We start from the raw sequence: 17,562 nt of genomic DNA on the forward strand, positions 1-17,562 counted from the left end.
GTGAAGTCCAGGGTCTTTGGGCCACATGGGGAGAAGCGGTTCCTCTTCTGGGAGTACTCCCCACAGGCAAAGGTCCCAGCAGATGCTGGAGAACAACCACAGTCGTTGGTGGTGGAACAAGGTTTTTATGAGTGAATCCTGGTGCCAGATGTGTGTTGTGATTTTCCATAATCCCTGAAAGATCGCTGCCAGACGATCGTGTGAACTTTTTCTGGGGCGGGCTGGCAGCCAGCCGCAATTTCTGGGTATTGGCAGCAGTGCAGTCTCAAACGTTCCTGGGTGTGGCTGGCACCTGCCCATTGCTCGATGAGACCCTCCCGTAGAGGGACAGAACGGGTCATAGCCGTAATCCCTCAGAAGTCCGGGTCGGGAAAACAGCCGCATCTGAGATAAAACTCAGGAGGGAGGTGCTGCCTGGCAACCTGACGGCTTGGTCACGGACAGTGTAAAAGCGGGAAGTGGATGGAAGCTGGAGACGGAGGACAGGTGCACAATTGCTGATCGCAGAGAACGGAGTTCCAATACTAGAGACTGGGAGCTGGGTGACGCCATTTTTCACCGCTGCCGCGCATGCACGCACACACACCTACAAGCACCACAACAATCCACCCTCGTAAGCTAAGCAGCGCCATCTAGTGGAGAATGGAACCATTACACTAAGCCCAACCAACTGGTCCAACCTGGCTCTTCAGGAACAGCGCAAATCTCTCCTCCTGCTTGGTTTATGGACTATAAAGTGCTTCATAGTTTGACTTCTAGAAGAAAACAATGTAATTTCAATGGTATTTCAAGTCAGTTTGCTGGTCCATCTATTCAATTTTCTTTTTTTTTTCTTTTCTTTTTCTTGAATACAGAAAGGGAAAAATTTTATTTTTATTTTCAATTTTTATTAAAAATATTTTTCTTTAATTTTTTTCTACTACATTTTTTACTTTTTTGTAAATTCTTCAAATTCTATTTTATTTCCATCATTTCATTTTACTCTATTTCATTGTATTCATTTTTTCAAATTTTCAAACGCTTTTTTTTCTTTTTCCCTTTTTTTCTCTAATCTATCAAGCCTCTTTCAACACCCAGATAAAAACACACCTAGGAACTAGCATCATTTATTTGATTTTTGTGTGTGTGTGTTGTTTTTAATTTTTTAATTTTAATTTTTTAGTTTTAATTTTTTTAATTAAAAAATTGTTTGCCCCATTAACTCCTTTTCTTTCTTCAAAATGACAAAATAAAGGAATTCACCCCAAAAGAAAGAACAGGAACAAACAACAGGCAGGGACTTAACACAGATACAAGCAAGATGTCTGAACCAGAATTTAGAATCACGATAATAAGAATACTAGCTGGGGTGAAAAATAGATTAGAATCCCTTTCTGCAGAGATAAAAGAAATAAAAGCTAGCCAGGATGAAATTAAAAATGCTATAACTGAGCTGCAACCTTTAATGGTGCCACGGCAGGAAGGATGGATGAGGCAGAGCAGCCAATCAGCAATACAGAGGACAAACTTATGGGGAATAATGAAGCAGAAAAAAAGAGGGAGACTAAGGCAAAAGAGCACTATTTAAGAATTAGAGAAATCAGTGACTCATTAGAAAGGAACAACATTAGAATCATAGGGTCCCAGAAGATGAAGACAGAGAAATAGGGGTAGAAGGGTTATGTGAGCAAATCATAGTGGAAAACTTTCCTAACCTGGGGAAAGACAAAGACATCAAAATCCAGGAAGCACAGAGGACTCCCATTAGATTCAACAAAAACTGACCATCCACAAGGCATCGTCAAATTCACAAAAAATTTGTGGCAAGGAAAGAAACATGAAAGCAGCAAGGGAAAAAAAAGTCCTTAACCTACAAAGGAATACAGATGAGCTTTGCAGCAGACCTATCCACAGACACTTGGCAGTCCAGAAAGTAGTGGCAGGATATATTCAATGTGCTGAATCGGAAAAATATGCAGCCAAGAATTCTTTATCCAGCAAGGCTGTCATTGAAAATAGAAGGAGAGAGTAAAAGTTTTCCAGAGAAACAAAAATTAAAGGAGTCTGACCACTAAACCAGCCCTGCAAGAAATTTTAAGGGGAACTCTCTGAGGGGAGAAAAGATGAAGAAAAAAAAAAAGACCAAAAGCAACAAAGACTAGAAAGGATCAGAGAACACCAGCAGACACTCCAACTCTACAAAAAACATAATGGCAATAAATTCATATCTTTCAGTAATCACTCTAAACATCAATGGACTCAATGCTCCAATCAAAAGACACAGGGTAATAGAATGGATAAGAAAACAAGATCCATCTCTATGCTGTTTACAAGAGACCCACTTTAGACCTAAAGACACCTTCAGATTGAAAGTAAGGGGATGGAGAACCATCTATCATGAGAATGGTCAATGAAAGAAAGTTGGAGTAGCCATACTTATATCAGACAATCTAGACTTTAAATAAAGACTATAACAAGAGATGAAGAAGGGCATTATATCATAATCAGGGGGTCAATCCACCAAGAAGACCTAACAATTATAAACATTTATGCTCCAAATGTGAAGTACCCAAATACATAAATTAATTAATCACAAACAAAGAAACTCATTGACAATAATGCCATCATAGTAGGGAACTTTAACACCCCACTTACAGCAATGGACAGATCATCTAAACAGAAAATAAACAAGAAAACTGTGGCTTTGAATGACACTGGACCAGATGGACTTAACAGATATATTCAGAACATTCATCCTAAAGCAGCAGAATATACATTCTTTAGTGCACGTGGAACATTCTCCAGAACAGATCACATACTGGGACACAAATCAGCCCTCAACAAGTACAAAAAGATCAAGATCATACCATGCATATTTTCAGATCACAACGCTATGAAACTCGAAATCAACCACAAGAAAAAATTTGGAAAGATAACAAACACTTGGAGACTAAAGAACACCCTACTAAAGAATGAATGGGCTAACCAAGAAGTTAAAGAGGAAATTAAAAAGTACATGGAAGCCAATGAAAATGATAACACTACAGCTCAAAACCTCTGGGACACAGCAAAGGCAGTCATAAGAGGGGAGTATATAGCAATCCAGGCCTTCCTAAAGAAGGAAGAAAGGTCTCAGATACACAACCTAACCTTACACTGACTCCACGATCAACAAATCCCTTTTTATTTTTTTTTCAACGTTTTTTTTATTTATTTTTGGGACAGAGAGAGACAGAGCATGAACGGGGGAGGGGCAGAGAGAGAGGGAGACACAGAATCGGAAGCAGGCTCCAGGCTCTGAGCCATCAGCCCAGAGCCTGACGCGGGGCTCGAACTCACGGACCGCGAGATCGTGACCTGGCTGAAGTCGGACGCTTAACCGACTGCGCCACCCAGGCGCCCCAACAAATCCCTTTTTAAAGGGAATGCTAGGGGCGCCTGGGTGGCTCAGTCGGTTAAGCGTCCGACTTCAGCTCAGGTCACGATCTCGCGGTCCGCGAGTTCGAGCCCCATGTCGGGCTCTGGGCTGATGGCTCAGAGCCTGGAGCCTGCTTCCGATTCTGTGTCTCCCTCTCTCTCTGCCCCTCCCCCGTTCATGCTCTGTCTCTCTCTGTCTCAAAAATAAATAAAAAAAACGTTGAAAAAAATAAAGGGAATGCTAAATGAAATTAAGTGTTTCTTTTCACTTTGAAAGTAGTGAGCACTTCACAGTGGTATTAGCATTACCTGTGACATTGTGAACAATAGATGTCACAGATATTTTGATATTGCATCACAATCGTCACATCTCAAAGTACCATTTATGTTTCCCACTGCCATAAACTTTTAGGCACACCACTAGCTGTCATCATGTCATGCTTTAATAAAGAAGCATATAAATTAGGTTTTTAATATATTTTGATGATTGCATTTCAATATAATTGATATCCTTTGTAATCTTATGTATTTTATTTTTGACATTTTAAACCAATATTGTGAAAAAAGGCTGGTTCACCGCCTTTCCCCAGACTGCTGAAGGGGTTCATGGCATGAAAAAAAGTTGAGAGCTTTCTGTATGTGTATAGACACATATACCAGAGCAAAAATACAATAATAATAAATAATTTAACCTTATTAAATTAAATCCAACAATGATCACTGCATCACTAAAGAGTAGCATATAAGTCTCATTGTATATTTTTTACATTGATATAAAGCCTTTTTAGACACATTTACATGCATACGTGTATACACACAAACACACACAAACACCCCTTACACCACACACACACACACACACACACACACACACACACACAGTAGTCTTCTATAATTCCAGCTAGTGAACATAGACCTCTAGTTTGGTGAAATTATATAAATGTTAATTTGATCTTATAATTTCACGATCTTTTCAAAGTGAGGAAATTCCACAGATGTTGAAAAATTCAAGAAAAATGTTATCTACATGAGGTAGTTTCTACTGTGCCCTTTAAAATCTAGATATCACATTGAAAGGCTATTAAAAGTGATTTTTTCCCCAAATTTGGATTTGCTTCTTTCTCAATTCTTACTAGTTAGAAACATTTGAACAATTATCTACATTTTATTACAGAATTATACTTCATATGAACATGGCTCTATATTGTTTTTAGATATCCCTGACTTATTTTTAAAAATCTACATTATATGATTAATTGTTATCTGGTAAAACACATACATAGGTGTTCGTGTTTATGTGTGTATGTATATGTGTGTGCCTTTTAATTATGGTATTATTCAACCCACCTTTTTAAAAAATTCTCCTATCATTTAAAATGTATTAGGCATATTACTGTGATATTTGCAGAATATCTTTGGAACATTTGTATGCTCAGAAACTAATATGAAAATCAATACAATCTCATTCAAATGAAAACAAAAAAAAAAAAAGAAAAAGATCATAGACAAGAAAGTCTGGGGTAGTGGCGTATGGACGTAATGGGAGTGGGCCTGAAGTCTGAAGGTGTTTGTATCATTTGTTAATACCCCGCAAAAAGCATTCACCCCAAAATTAGTTGGCTATTTGATGTTAGCCAGTTCCTGGTCTACTCTAGAACTGGCAGAACAGGGACATGAATAGAGTGGTCACAGTGGCAGAGATGGAGGCTATGCCTAGTGCCAACAGTATAGACTTCCACTCTCCAAGGCTCATCTAGCTACCTCCTCCTGGGAATGCGAAACCTGTCAGTAACAGAGCATGATGCTCTGAGCTCTCTGTATGGCACTGTTCTTCAAGGAGGCTAACAAGTCATTTGGCAAGTTGACTCCATTGAACACCTTCTATCCTGGAAGGGCCAATGATTTATTCTCATAGGAATAGATGTCAGTTTTGAGTGTGAATTTTCCTTTACTGTCCAGAGTCCTCAGCCAGAATCACTATCCAAGGATTTATAGAGTGCCTGATCTAAGGCATGGGACCCTATACAGCATAGCATCCAAATAGCCGACTCATTTCACAATGAGGGAGGTGAGGAAATGAACCTGTTACCATGGGGTCCATTAGTCCTATGACATATGGTACCATCTAGAAACTTCTAGAATGGTAGAACATTGGAATGGCCTACTGAAAGCACAGCTGAAGTGACAGTTCAGAGCAACACTCCACAAAGATGGAGACTACCACCAAGGACGTGGTGTTATCAACTGAATCAGAGACCTCTATGTGATACTGTGTCTGAGAACCAATGGGTAGATGCAGGAGTAGCTTTACTTACCGCCATGCCCAATAACCCACCAGATGACTTTGGGCTACTGGTCCTTGCAACTCTGGACTCTGCAGGTTAGAGGTTCTCATCCCCAGGGAACACATTCTTGCTAGAAGGAAGAGCAAAGTTCCCACTAAACTGCAAGTTGTTGCTGCCACCTGGGCATTTGAATTCCTTGTGTCTTGGGACCAATAGGCAAGAAGTGGAGTCACTAACTTCAAGCAGAATTAGTATGTATTTTTTGAAAACAGCCTTTCCTGTATTTCAGGAAGTGTTCTTATATATATCTTACCCATATATTTCCTTAGTGTCTAGTTAACTTTCAAATGAACTCTATCTGGTCCTATAGCTTTGGCCCAAGTGAACATAAAATTCCTTTCTTCTCTCAGTAAAACCTAGCACTTGCTAATTAAAACATCGATTTTCATAACTATTATCTCTAAAATAAGTATCAAAGCTTAGTTTGGAACTAAAATCTGAACACTGTTTCCTTTTTTGGTGGCTGGGTTTTGTTCACCCCTCTGAAGAGGCTAAGGGGGCAATACAAATTACCAGGAATAAAAAGTGCTTCTGATAATATTTCAAATTATTACCCTGCATAGATTCATCTCATGGATGCCACATGAAAGAAACCAGCCCCCAAAGACTACATACTGCATGATTCCATTTATGTGGAGTTTAAGACCTGGCAAAATTAATGTTTATAAAAGGGAGAATATATTGTTCACTTTTGGGGGCATAGTATAAAATCTGTAAAATTGCAGGAGAGAATCTTTAAAAATTTTTTTTTTAACGTTTGTTTATTTTTTTGAGACAGAGAGAGAGAGAGCATGAACAGGGGAGGGTCAGAGAAAGAGGGGGACACTGAATCTGAAACAGGCTCCAGGCTCTGAGCTGTCAGCACAGAGCCTGACTCAGGGCTCGAACCCATGGACTGGGAGATCATAACCTGAGCCGGAGTTGGACGCTTAACCGACTGAGCCACCCAGGCGCCCCTGCAGGAGAGAATCTTGTAGGATGCTGGAATGTTCTATAACTTGACATAGGAACCGTGTATTAATATGTGGAATGCTATCCTGTTACCTGTACATTTTGCACACATTTCTGTGGCTATCGTTATGCGTTCATGCATCAGTACTGAATGTTCTCTCTCTCTCTATGTGGATGCTACTTCAGGGCCCCCAGTCTTATAAAAAATTGGAAAAATACCTTTCCAGTTGATTCCCTCCCACCTTCTCTAGATAGTCACTCTTCATGTGCATTTGCCTTTGGGGACTGGTTTCTTGTTGTTGTCAGCTGAGTCAGCAAAGATGCAAATGTCCCCTTACTTGATTTGTTTCTTGTGTTTCAAAGGTGCCAGGAATGCTGTTCCAAAGTCCGTGGTGTCTGTGCATATGGCAAAGCGCACACAAGTGAAGGCATCCATTTATCTCCTCTACTCCATCTGGACACCTGGATGTCAGTTACAAATACTAATTAGTTGAATGGCTTGTGTACTTTCTCTTACAAAGCCTGAAGTTTTTTTAAAAAACTGAAATTTCTTTTTATTTTTGAAATTATTTAAATTATTTTTATTTGAGAGAGAAAGAAAGGGAGCATGAGCAGGGAAGAGGGTTCAGGGGGAGAGAGAGAGAGACAGAGAGAGAGACAGAGAGAGACAGAGAATCTTAAACAGGCTCTATGTTCAGCAATGCCACAACCCTGAGATCATGACCTGAGCTGAAATCAAGAGTCAGATGTTCAACCGACTGAGCTGCCCAGGTGCCTCAAAACTGAAATTTCTAAAATCAATAGAAGGGTTAGTTAAAGTGAAGCCTCGAAAGAAAATGTAGTAATTACAGTTTATTAAAGAGTTAACTTAGGCAAATGATTCAAACTGGAAGTAAATTTAAAGTCATATATAGGCATTACTGTGTGATTTTCTATTAACAAAAGTTTCTATAGTATATATTTTTCTTACTCATTCAAAGTGAAGTCAAAAACTTCAGAAGCAGTTGTTACTGAAGGGTACTCAGAGAATAGGAAAGAATACACTACTGCTTTGAAGAGAATGCTCTTATGTAGCCATTTATATCTTATTAGATAAAAGTATATGTGTGGGAGTATTTGTAAGACATTTGCCTTGTAGATTATAAAAATATGTCCCTTAACAAAAGTTGGGGTTCTCACCCTTCTTGGGAAGTAAATAATTATGCTGCAACTAGTTACTGTGAAAATATTCTGACCAATTGTTTTTCATTCATTTCATTTCATTTATTTATTTTATTATTATTATTTAAAATTTTTAAAAAACTATTTACTTTTGAGAGGGAGAGACATAGAGAGAGAGACAGAGTGTGAGTGGGGCAGGGGAAGAGAGAGAGGGAGACACAGAATCCTAAGTAGGCTTCAGGCTCTGAGCTGTCAGCACAGAGCCTGATGTGGGGCTTGAACTCACAAACCACGAGATCATGACCTGAGCCAAAGTCAGAAGCTTAACTGACTAAGCTGAGTAAACAAGTTGCCCCTGTTTTTATTATTTTTTTAAAAATGTTTATTTATTTTGAGAGAAAGAGAGAGAGAGAGAGAGAGAGGCAGAGAGAGAGGGAGAGAGGGAATCCCAAGCCCGTTCCACATGGAGACCGTCACAGGGTCGATATCACTATGGTGAGATCACGACCTGAATTGAAATCAAGAATTGGACATTCAACTGACTGAGCTACCCATGCGCCCCTCATTTCACTTATTTAATTAACATCCAATAGAAATATTTATTAATTAACCACTATGTTCCAGGCACTGTTTTAGCTCCTGATCTCATTGAGTTTATATTCTTGCAAAATAGATAAATTATAACGTGGTAATAGTTATTGCATAAAGGTTCAGCTAATAAGAATAAAGAGTTGAGGGTCAGTGGCCAGTAGTACTCTTTTAGTGAAGGTAGTTAGGGAAGCCTTCTCCAATAAGATGACACTGGAGCAGAGACCTAAAGGAAGAGGGTGAGCCATATTGATATCTGGAGGGAAAGCATTCCAGATAGAACAGCAAGTGCAAAGGTCCTGAGGTGGCAGTATGCTTGAGGAACATCAAGGATGCCAGAATGGCAAAAGCAGAGTATGAGTGGGAGGTAGAAAAAGGTACTGAAGGTAAGATCAAAGCATCAGCAGAGTCCAGGTCATATAGGACCATTTAAGAGAATACCACATATGAGTAAAAATTTCTATGCAATGTGTTCTATAAGTTCTCTGGCATTTTTTAAATACCTGAGTTACAGTATCTCCAGTTAGATTTATATATGCAAGGAATTGCATCTGTCAACGTATTGGATACTTAGATGACCTCCACATAGTTCAAATCAATAGTCACAATCACCCTATTATTTCACCTATCAGTGGCATCTGATGTCATCGATCCCCCAACCTCCTTAAAGCATTTCACTTTACTCCCTAGTTTTCCCTCTACTTCACTTCTCAGATTCTGGCTCCTTTTCATCCTCTTCAGCCTCTGAATGATGGAGTGTCTCAGGGCTTAATCCGTGGATCTCTTCCTTATCTAGTTAACCCTGTGCTGTGAGAAGTCTTGAATTTTTTAGTGTAAGATGATCAAAATGATTATGCTCCTGTATGGTTGGTGTTAATGCTGAACTTGTTATGAAACTTAAATTAAAAGGCAAAATACTTTGCAAGGATACAATGCATGCAGATATTCATTAAAGAGTCATCAAGAATACTCTGTCCTTAAAATCAAATATGGAAAAGACTATGGATGTATTGCTGTGAACTAAATATGGCCCCATTGCTTAACACCCAGACAGTCCTATGCTCTGCTTAATAAATTGGCCCCATGATGTGGTAGCAGCAATTGAATGGGTTAGTTCTGCAAAATGTTGAAGAGATTGTTTGAAATGTGAAAATGAAACAAAACAACCAACTTATTTTATGCCATTAAAAAAACCCCTGCCTTAGATAACCAGCAAGCTCAGATCAAAGACTTGGTCATTTGGTTGACATTTCCACTCATCACACTGAATATAACCTTGAATGGGCATTCATAGGTGGTGACATAAACATACCATGTAATCTACTCATTCTTCATGAAATAGTGTCTTGAGGAAATTCAACTGGTGGAAAATAATCTGACCCACTTTGCTACATTGAAGTCAGTTTCCAAAAATAGAAATCACAGTATAAGGTGTAATTGTGAAGCTAAGAACTACATTTCAAAAAGTTCTCTGATTTCAAATTTATGAAAACGAGCTAAGATTATTCTTTTTACCATCTAACTGAGTATTGATACTGTGGAAAATTGCTACAAAGGAAAGTTACCAAATTCAGTTCATTAAGAGCATAAAAAAAAAAAGAAATAAAATGATTTCACAAGAGCAGAATTTTACAAGTATCTTAAGAATGGTAAATCTAGGTATAAAAACCATGGTGCAAAGACTGTATCCATATTTGCAAGTACCTATATTTGTGATCAGTTGATTTCACTATGAATAAAAATAGATCTCTTTCTTACCTAAATGATTTAAGGCTAAATTCCGCATTGCAAACTATAACAAGAAATGCAAACCTGACAAGGACAGCTTAGTGAGGAAGAAAATCCATGATATTTTAGTTCCAAATTAAAGAAGTAACCAATTAAGGGGCACCTGGGTGGCTCAGTCAGTTGAACGTCTGACCTCGGCTCAGGTCATGATCTCATGGTTGATGAGTTTGGGCCTTGCGTCCGGCTTCGTGCTGATAGCTCAGAGCCTGGATCCTGCTTCGGATTCTGTGTCTCCCTTGCTCTCTGCCCCTCCCCCGCTCATGCTCTGTCTTTCTCTGTCTCAAAAATCAATATAACCGTTAAAAAAAAATTAAAAAAAAAGAAGTAACCAATTAAAAAAGGAAAATGTAATTTAACAGTGGTGATATTTAAAGAAAAGTTATTGTTGTGCCTTTCCAAGTTCATGACCATTTTCCCGGTTAGCCTTGGAGGAGATTTGGATCTGTTACGGAAGCAATGTGAGAGCAAGAATAAGGTAATACTCCTTTCTCGGCATTCTTTGGGATTTACAGAAAGACAATATGCTTAAAATTCAGTTAATGGGAGACTGAGAGGGCTTAGGTTTTTCTAAGTTTTGAAAACTGAGATCATAGTGTTTATGTAAAGGAGAGACTCTGCTGGGACACCCAGCTGGGGAGGCTAGAGCACAGAAAGGGATGGTGGTGGTCAAAACCTGCCCATTCTACTTCTGGGGTTGTGGGAGAAGGCAGAGAGAGAGAATCAGGAGGAGTAGAAGTATGTTGTGGTTGTCCATCTTTGGCCCTTGGTGTAGAGAATGGGAAGTCAGATAAACTGAAGGGAGAGTGGCTTTCCCTGCGCTCAGGTCAAGATTCTGGAGGAGACACCTGTGTAGAGGCTCCGTGCCAATATGGGTGAACCAACATAGCCTAGAGAGCTGTTGGGTGTGGCCAGGAAGAGAGCAGCTCTCACTTAGACACCAAGCCTCTCTTGGTTCCATACTGAGAGCCAGGGGGCTTCTCATCAGGCCTGCCATTGGTAGGAGCAGGTTGCCCCACAGCAGATATTGAAGGGGGAGCTACTTGGCTGTGAGACTGCATGGGACACCTGGGGGGGTCAGGTCTACAGCCAGGCAATATCCAAAGGCAGGCCTGATTAGCATGACACAGTGGAGAAAAGCCCATGTGTGCACAGATGTAAGTCAGCAGTAGAGGCCAGTAGAAAGCCCAGGACAGTACCAGCCAACTATGCTTCAGCAGCCACAAGATCATATGATGGTAGAAGAATAAATGTCATATGACTTCTGGTGCAAAACCACATGAATCCTCCGCCCCCAGTGTCTTCACCATTTTGAAGGAGAACAGGGCAGAGAGCAATGGAAACACAAGATAATGAGCATTTTTCTCAAAAGTTTGATATTTAATAATTCTTTATGTTACTGGGTTGGTCTAAGGCTTGAAATGGATTGAACGGTAAACCTTTCCTCTGCTGCAGGAGGAAGGTTGTAAGGGACACCTGGTCAGGTACACGAATTAAATAAAGGAAAAACACTTTTCTATGTGTATACAAGTTGTATCAGAATAGCTGTGACAATATTCAGGATAATTCAGTATTTATATTTTTCAATTTGTATTCCATTTCATTTTCAAAATAAAACCTCCAGTATTATATGAATGTGTTTGAGATTGTGTGCTTAAGCCACAGTTCTGTAAAAATAAGGCAAGTTTGGGGGCGTCTGGGTGGCTCAGTTGGTGAACCGCCTGACCTCAGCTCAGGTCATGATCTCACGGTTTGTGCATTTGAGACGAGCTTCAGGCTCTGCACTGACAGTGAGTAGCCTGCTTCAGATCCTCTGTCTCCCTCTCTGCCCCTCCCCAGCACGTGCTCTCTCTCTCTCAACGTAAATAAATGAACATTTTTAAAAAATAAGGCATGTTTGGTTATCTTTCTTCACTTGACTTTTCTTATATTCAGCTTGCTACATTCCTGTTTATTGCCAGCTTGGGCCTTGAAGGCATTTGCAGTTTAGGTATTTTTGTATTTAAAGAAATCAAATGACTCTTTAGGAACTCCTTGGCCCTAAAAGGAACACAAAGGGAGGAGAGAAAAGAAAATTCACACACTAAACTCACACATTGAAAGGAGCTTTTAGTAATTCCATGAAAAATGAACACAAATCCAATTAAAAATACACAGAAGTGGGTTTTTGAAGAATGAGTTTGCCTTATTCCATTTGGGATTTAGGGGAAGGTTAAACACTATATGGATCCTTAAAAAGTAAGACTTTTTCTTTTTTTAAACCAGGATGGAGCCAAGAATAATTCAGAAAAGTAAAGTAAGAGATTTGGTTTAAAAAAAGAAAAAAGAGTAAAAGGGCTATAACTAAAAAATTAAAGAAACAAGGATTACAGATAAATATTAGAGCTAAATAAAAAAAGGATAGAAAAAGGATAAAATATACACTGTGAAGTCAAGAATAGATAGGGTGAAAAGTAAAAATGAAGCTAAAATAAATAAGCTGAAGGATAAATACAGAGAATAAAAATAGAGAGGTGACAAAAGACTAAAGGGGGAAGTGCACAAAATCAAAATGTTAAACCTTACTAAATTTAACTCCAAATCCCAGGGTATTTGTGGAATGAAGTTCTGGAAAAATAAGCTCCCGTTACTTAAAAAGAAACAAAGCTGACAAGTCACATGAGTAACTCAGAGTGACCTCTGGGCTAAAGTAACTCCCAGGGGTTGGGGTCCTCAGCAGAACTTCTTAAGGGCAGAGATGGCCCGAATTTCCAGGGTCTGCAGTCTCTCAAGGGTCTCTTTAATGCCAACAGCAGGCCTGTTCATCAACAGGAAGTAATCAGCCTGGAACATCACCACTAACCAATATTAATATTTCTATTGCCTTATCTCTGTTCCTATTTGTTACTGCACAAATTTATTATTTATTAGATACTATTTATTATACTGTACTGTATAATACAGAAAATACCAGAGGAACAATATATCTTGACTATTAATGTATTATTAAATGCCTTCTGCTACTTTAGCTACAAAAGAGATATACTCCATGCTGAAATTGGCAGAAAAGACAGCCCAATCACTCAGAAGTTTTTTTTTTTTCTGGGACAGTTTTTGCTCTCCTCCTTAAATCCCCCAGTTAAGGTAAGGTTAAAAGAAAAAACAAAAACAATTCTCTTGAGACTCAGAATAGGCAAAACAATCTTGAAAAAAGAACAAAGTTAGAGGACTTAGACTTCCCAATTGCACTTAATGCAAAGCTACAGTAATCAAGACAAAGGGGTACTGGAGTTAAGAGTAGATAGATCAATGGAATAGAATTGAGAGTCCAGAATGAATCCATGCATCTACTATGGTCAAGTGACTTTCAACAAGGGTGCCAAAACCATTCAATGAGGAAGGAACAGTTTTTTTCAACAAATAGTTCTGGGACAAGTAGAGAGCCACATGCAGAAGAATGAAGCCCTACTTCACAAATTTGTAAAAATTAACTTAAGTGAAAAGAATAGGCAAATTTATAGAGACAAAGTTGATAAGTAGTAGCTGAGGCAGAGAAAAGGATATGAGGAGATGGAACATGACTGCTGATCTTTGTAACAGTTCTATGAGATGAATCCTTTTGTAAACATATTACAGATAAAAACTAAGGCATTGATAACTTGCCCACACAGTTAATAAGGGGAAGATGCAGGAATGGACTGTCCCTAATGGTTGTTGGAAAGGTATCTTGTACATGGTAAGCACTTACCTTAGGGTAGCAATTATTATCCATAGGCATTAACCTTGAGTGGTGACTCCAATATCATAAATATACCATACTTTAGGCAGGGTCAGTAAAATAGAATCCAAAACAAGTGATATGAAATTATACATTGTACTTGAGCACATTTTCCTTTCCATTTTGAGATGTAGATATTGTATATATAATAAGATGTGTAATCCAGGAGATGTATTTCAAAATGTACATGTGACAGGTTTATTTTTAAGTGAAATGGGATCTTGCACATGAATTTTGATTGCCTTGCTCAACTCCTCAAGGCCCCTGACCCACTCTTTCTGCCCAAATGAGTTTCAAATGGAAAGAATAAAAACATAATTCTAGAAAAGTCTTCATCTCTGGGTGAATTCTTTTTATAGTCTCTTCATATAAGGGCATAGAATTTACCCACAAGGTTGGTAAAAGGGTGAGAAATTTCTTGACACTTAAGATTGTTTAACCATAAATGTCTAATTCTAAGCTGTTGAAGTCAACTTCAGAGCTCACATCCGTTACTTTAGAAGAATATACTCACACTAACAGCTCAACCTCATAGAACTATAGCATCCATGCACACTGAGCTGAAAATTTGGAGAGCAAACCTGTGGACAATGAAATAATACCCTCATGTAAAAACATCTGCACAGAATAATGATGTGGACATATTTTTGGGGGAAAAAACTGCAAAACTGAATTCATATGTTCTTTATTGTGCCTTTGGAAACATAGATAGAACTCTATTGGGTGGTGGAGACAAGAATGAAAGACAGAGTGGGATAAGAATTCTCTTCATTGGAGGGTTATATTCCCTGACATCTTAACATTCTAGCTAGAAAGGCTGATTGTGATTTTTAAGTTATATCCAGTCTTCTCTTCTTGGAAAGGCCCAGAAGATGGGCAGGACTAGTTTCAGTTCTGTCATTTACAACAAAAGGGTTTGTACAAATTCTGACTCAGTCTGAGATTTTCCAATCAGCTAACATGGCTGAAATGTGGAACTCCCACACTCAAGCTCTTGTCAGTTTCAATAGAAGTATTGCTCCCTCTGTTGGCAGTTTATTAGCATTTACTAGGTCTCAAGGATGGTGTAGCAGAAACAGCTTCCTGAACCAGTCCTGAGGTCAGGGTCCTTTCCTCCAGGTACAAGCTGCTTGACCTTACTCAAATTACTTTGCTTCCATGAGTCTCAATTTTTGCATTTCAAAAAATTAGTGATAAAAAACTAACTTTCAAGACTATATGATTCAAGTACATGTAAAATGTACTCAATCATCGGAAGATATTATTATTATTATTATTATTATTATTATTATAAGACAATTTGAAGGGAGAAAGCTAGCCTGTTCATCAAATTTTTCAATGTTGTAAAATATGATTTTCAATATTGTTGGTTTTCTGGATGTGAGAAAAAATGCACGTTATAGCAACCTAAGAAGCTATTGTCACAGCATGTAGAATTATAACAAAATATTTGTAAAGTTCTTAAAAATTCTTAGGTGTATAACTTAAGTTGCAGGTGCCAAACACTCCTTTTATAAAGTTCAATATCCATTGTTAATAAAAGTATTAGATAAAAATTGAAATTAATGGATATTCCTTTGATGTGATTAATCTAAATTGCATAATTATTATATATTGTCCTATAACTATATACATAGTTATATATATTTTGTAGCCTGCTGACTACTGAATTATTTTGTTCATATTAGTGTTATCATTGATTCTATTGGGTTTTGCAGATATATTATCATACCACCTGCAAGTGGAATTTTACTTCTTTTCCAATTCTTATGCCTCTACTTTCTTTTTCCCCTTGAATGAATACAGTGACTAATGCACCCAGTATGGTGTGAAATAGTAATGGAGATGGAGATTGTGGACATTTGTGCCTTGTTCCTTACCTTCATGGGGATGCTTTCACTGGAGGAGAATGTTGAAATAAAGAAACACTGAAAGTATCCCATGAAGGTAAGGAACAAGGCAAAAATGTATTCATCTCTCAGTTGGTCTTGCAGAAATTGGCAAATGCTCCATGGCAAGATTAACCTCAATCATGGACTTACCTCTCTGGCTCTCTTTCTTTCCCCAGACACTGGTCCAATATTTTTTTTTTCTCAATATATGAAGTTTATTGTCAAATTGGTTTCCATACAACACCCAGTGCTCATCCTAAAAGGTGAAATATTTCTTTACTATTTGTTAGCTCTATCTACAGGGAATTAATTTTTGTTGCCCCAAGTTTTCAAGTTGTCCTAAGTAGGAAGGCTTGTCAGAATTGCCCGATCTGCTATTAGCATAAATGTCAAGTTCTATACATCTAATACTGATTTCATCTAGATATTGATTTTCTAGATATTTGTATCGGGAGGTGTTCCTTGTTAGTCTTAGTCCTTTATGTTGCCTTAATGTAAGGACTGTCAAAATTATAAAACGTGCTCTACTCTAGTGGTTAAAAACTTGGTCTCTGAAATCAAAGAGAATTGGGTTTAAATAGTGATTTTGCATCTCCTTATGTTGATATGGAAAATAACTTGGAGATGATTTCCTGTGTTCTTTCAAAGTCTAATTATGAAGATGGAATATGAAATTGTTATAAAGCATTTAGCATAGGGTTTAGTCAACAGGGAATACTCTAGAAATGGGTTCTTGAAAAAAGAAATCTTGACTCTATAAGAAAATATTCTTTGAATGGAGAGATTTGAGGATTACCACCTCAATCAAATAATCAGACTTACCTGGTCACACAGACATGTGCCTCTTAATGTGGTGCATTAAAAAGCATATTACATTTATCTATGTAGTATAATTGCTAAATATGTGTTACCTGAATCAAATCATGAAGAGATAATCAGACAAATCATTTACAGAACATTCTGTAAGAAAACCAACCAGAATTCTTAAAAAATCCAACAAATCAGGTTACCTGGGTGGCTCAGTTGGTTAAGCTCCCGATTCTTGGTTTTGGCTCAGGTCATGATCTCACAATTTGTGGGTCTGACTGAGCCCTGTGTCGGGCTCTGCAGCTGGAAGCATGGAGCCTGCTTGGGATTCTCTCTCTCCCTCTCTCTCTGCCCCCCATCCACTTGCGCTGTCTCTGTCTCTCTCAAATAAATAAATAAACTTAAAAAACAACAACAACAACAACAACAACAAGTCAATATCCTGAAAAAGAAAACCAAGGGCAGAGGGATACTTCTGGTTCAGAGAGATTAAGGGGACATAAAAAAATGACATGCATTCGAAACCCTGTTTGGATCCTGAATTGGAAAAAAAAAAAATCCACATATTTTTGAGGCCATTAAGGAAATTTAAATAGGGATTACAAATTATATTATTGAATCAATATAAAAATTTTATATGTGATAATGGTATTGCACATAGGAGAATGTACTTAAGAGATGCATGTTGAAATATTGAGGGGTAAAGTATTATGTCTGCAACTTAGTTTCAAATGCTTCAGTTAAAATAAGTAATAAATAAAACAAATGTGGAAATGTTAACAACTGGTCTAAGTGAAGTATATACATAAGAGTTTTTTGTCATGTATTTTTACTTTTCTGTGTGTTTAAATCTTTTCAAAATAAAAAGTTGGAGGCTCAG

The 17,562-nt window shown here is 38.0% G+C and overlaps 1 long non-coding RNA gene across 1 annotated transcript; it reads right to left on the reverse strand.

Annotated features, from left to right (window-relative positions):
* Positions 1-5,712: 5,712 nt before the first annotated feature.
* On the reverse strand, positions 5,713-16,062 carry LOC124503624 (uncharacterized). Its single transcript, XR_006960226.1, has 3 exons — positions 16,026-16,062; positions 7,031-7,154; positions 5,713-5,811 (listed from the first exon to the last, which is right to left on the reverse strand). It is a non-coding gene; the product is annotated as an uncharacterized LOC124503624 (long non-coding RNA).
* Positions 16,063-17,562: the final 1,500 nt, after the last annotated feature.

This window comes from Lynx rufus, unplaced genomic scaffold, assembly GCF_022079265.1.
Source record: "Lynx rufus isolate CCGP_SWC_20201006 ecotype Redwood Valley unplaced genomic scaffold, mLynRuf1.p SCAF_8, whole genome shotgun sequence".
NCBI classification, from domain to species: Eukaryota; Metazoa; Chordata; class Mammalia; order Carnivora; family Felidae; genus Lynx; species Lynx rufus.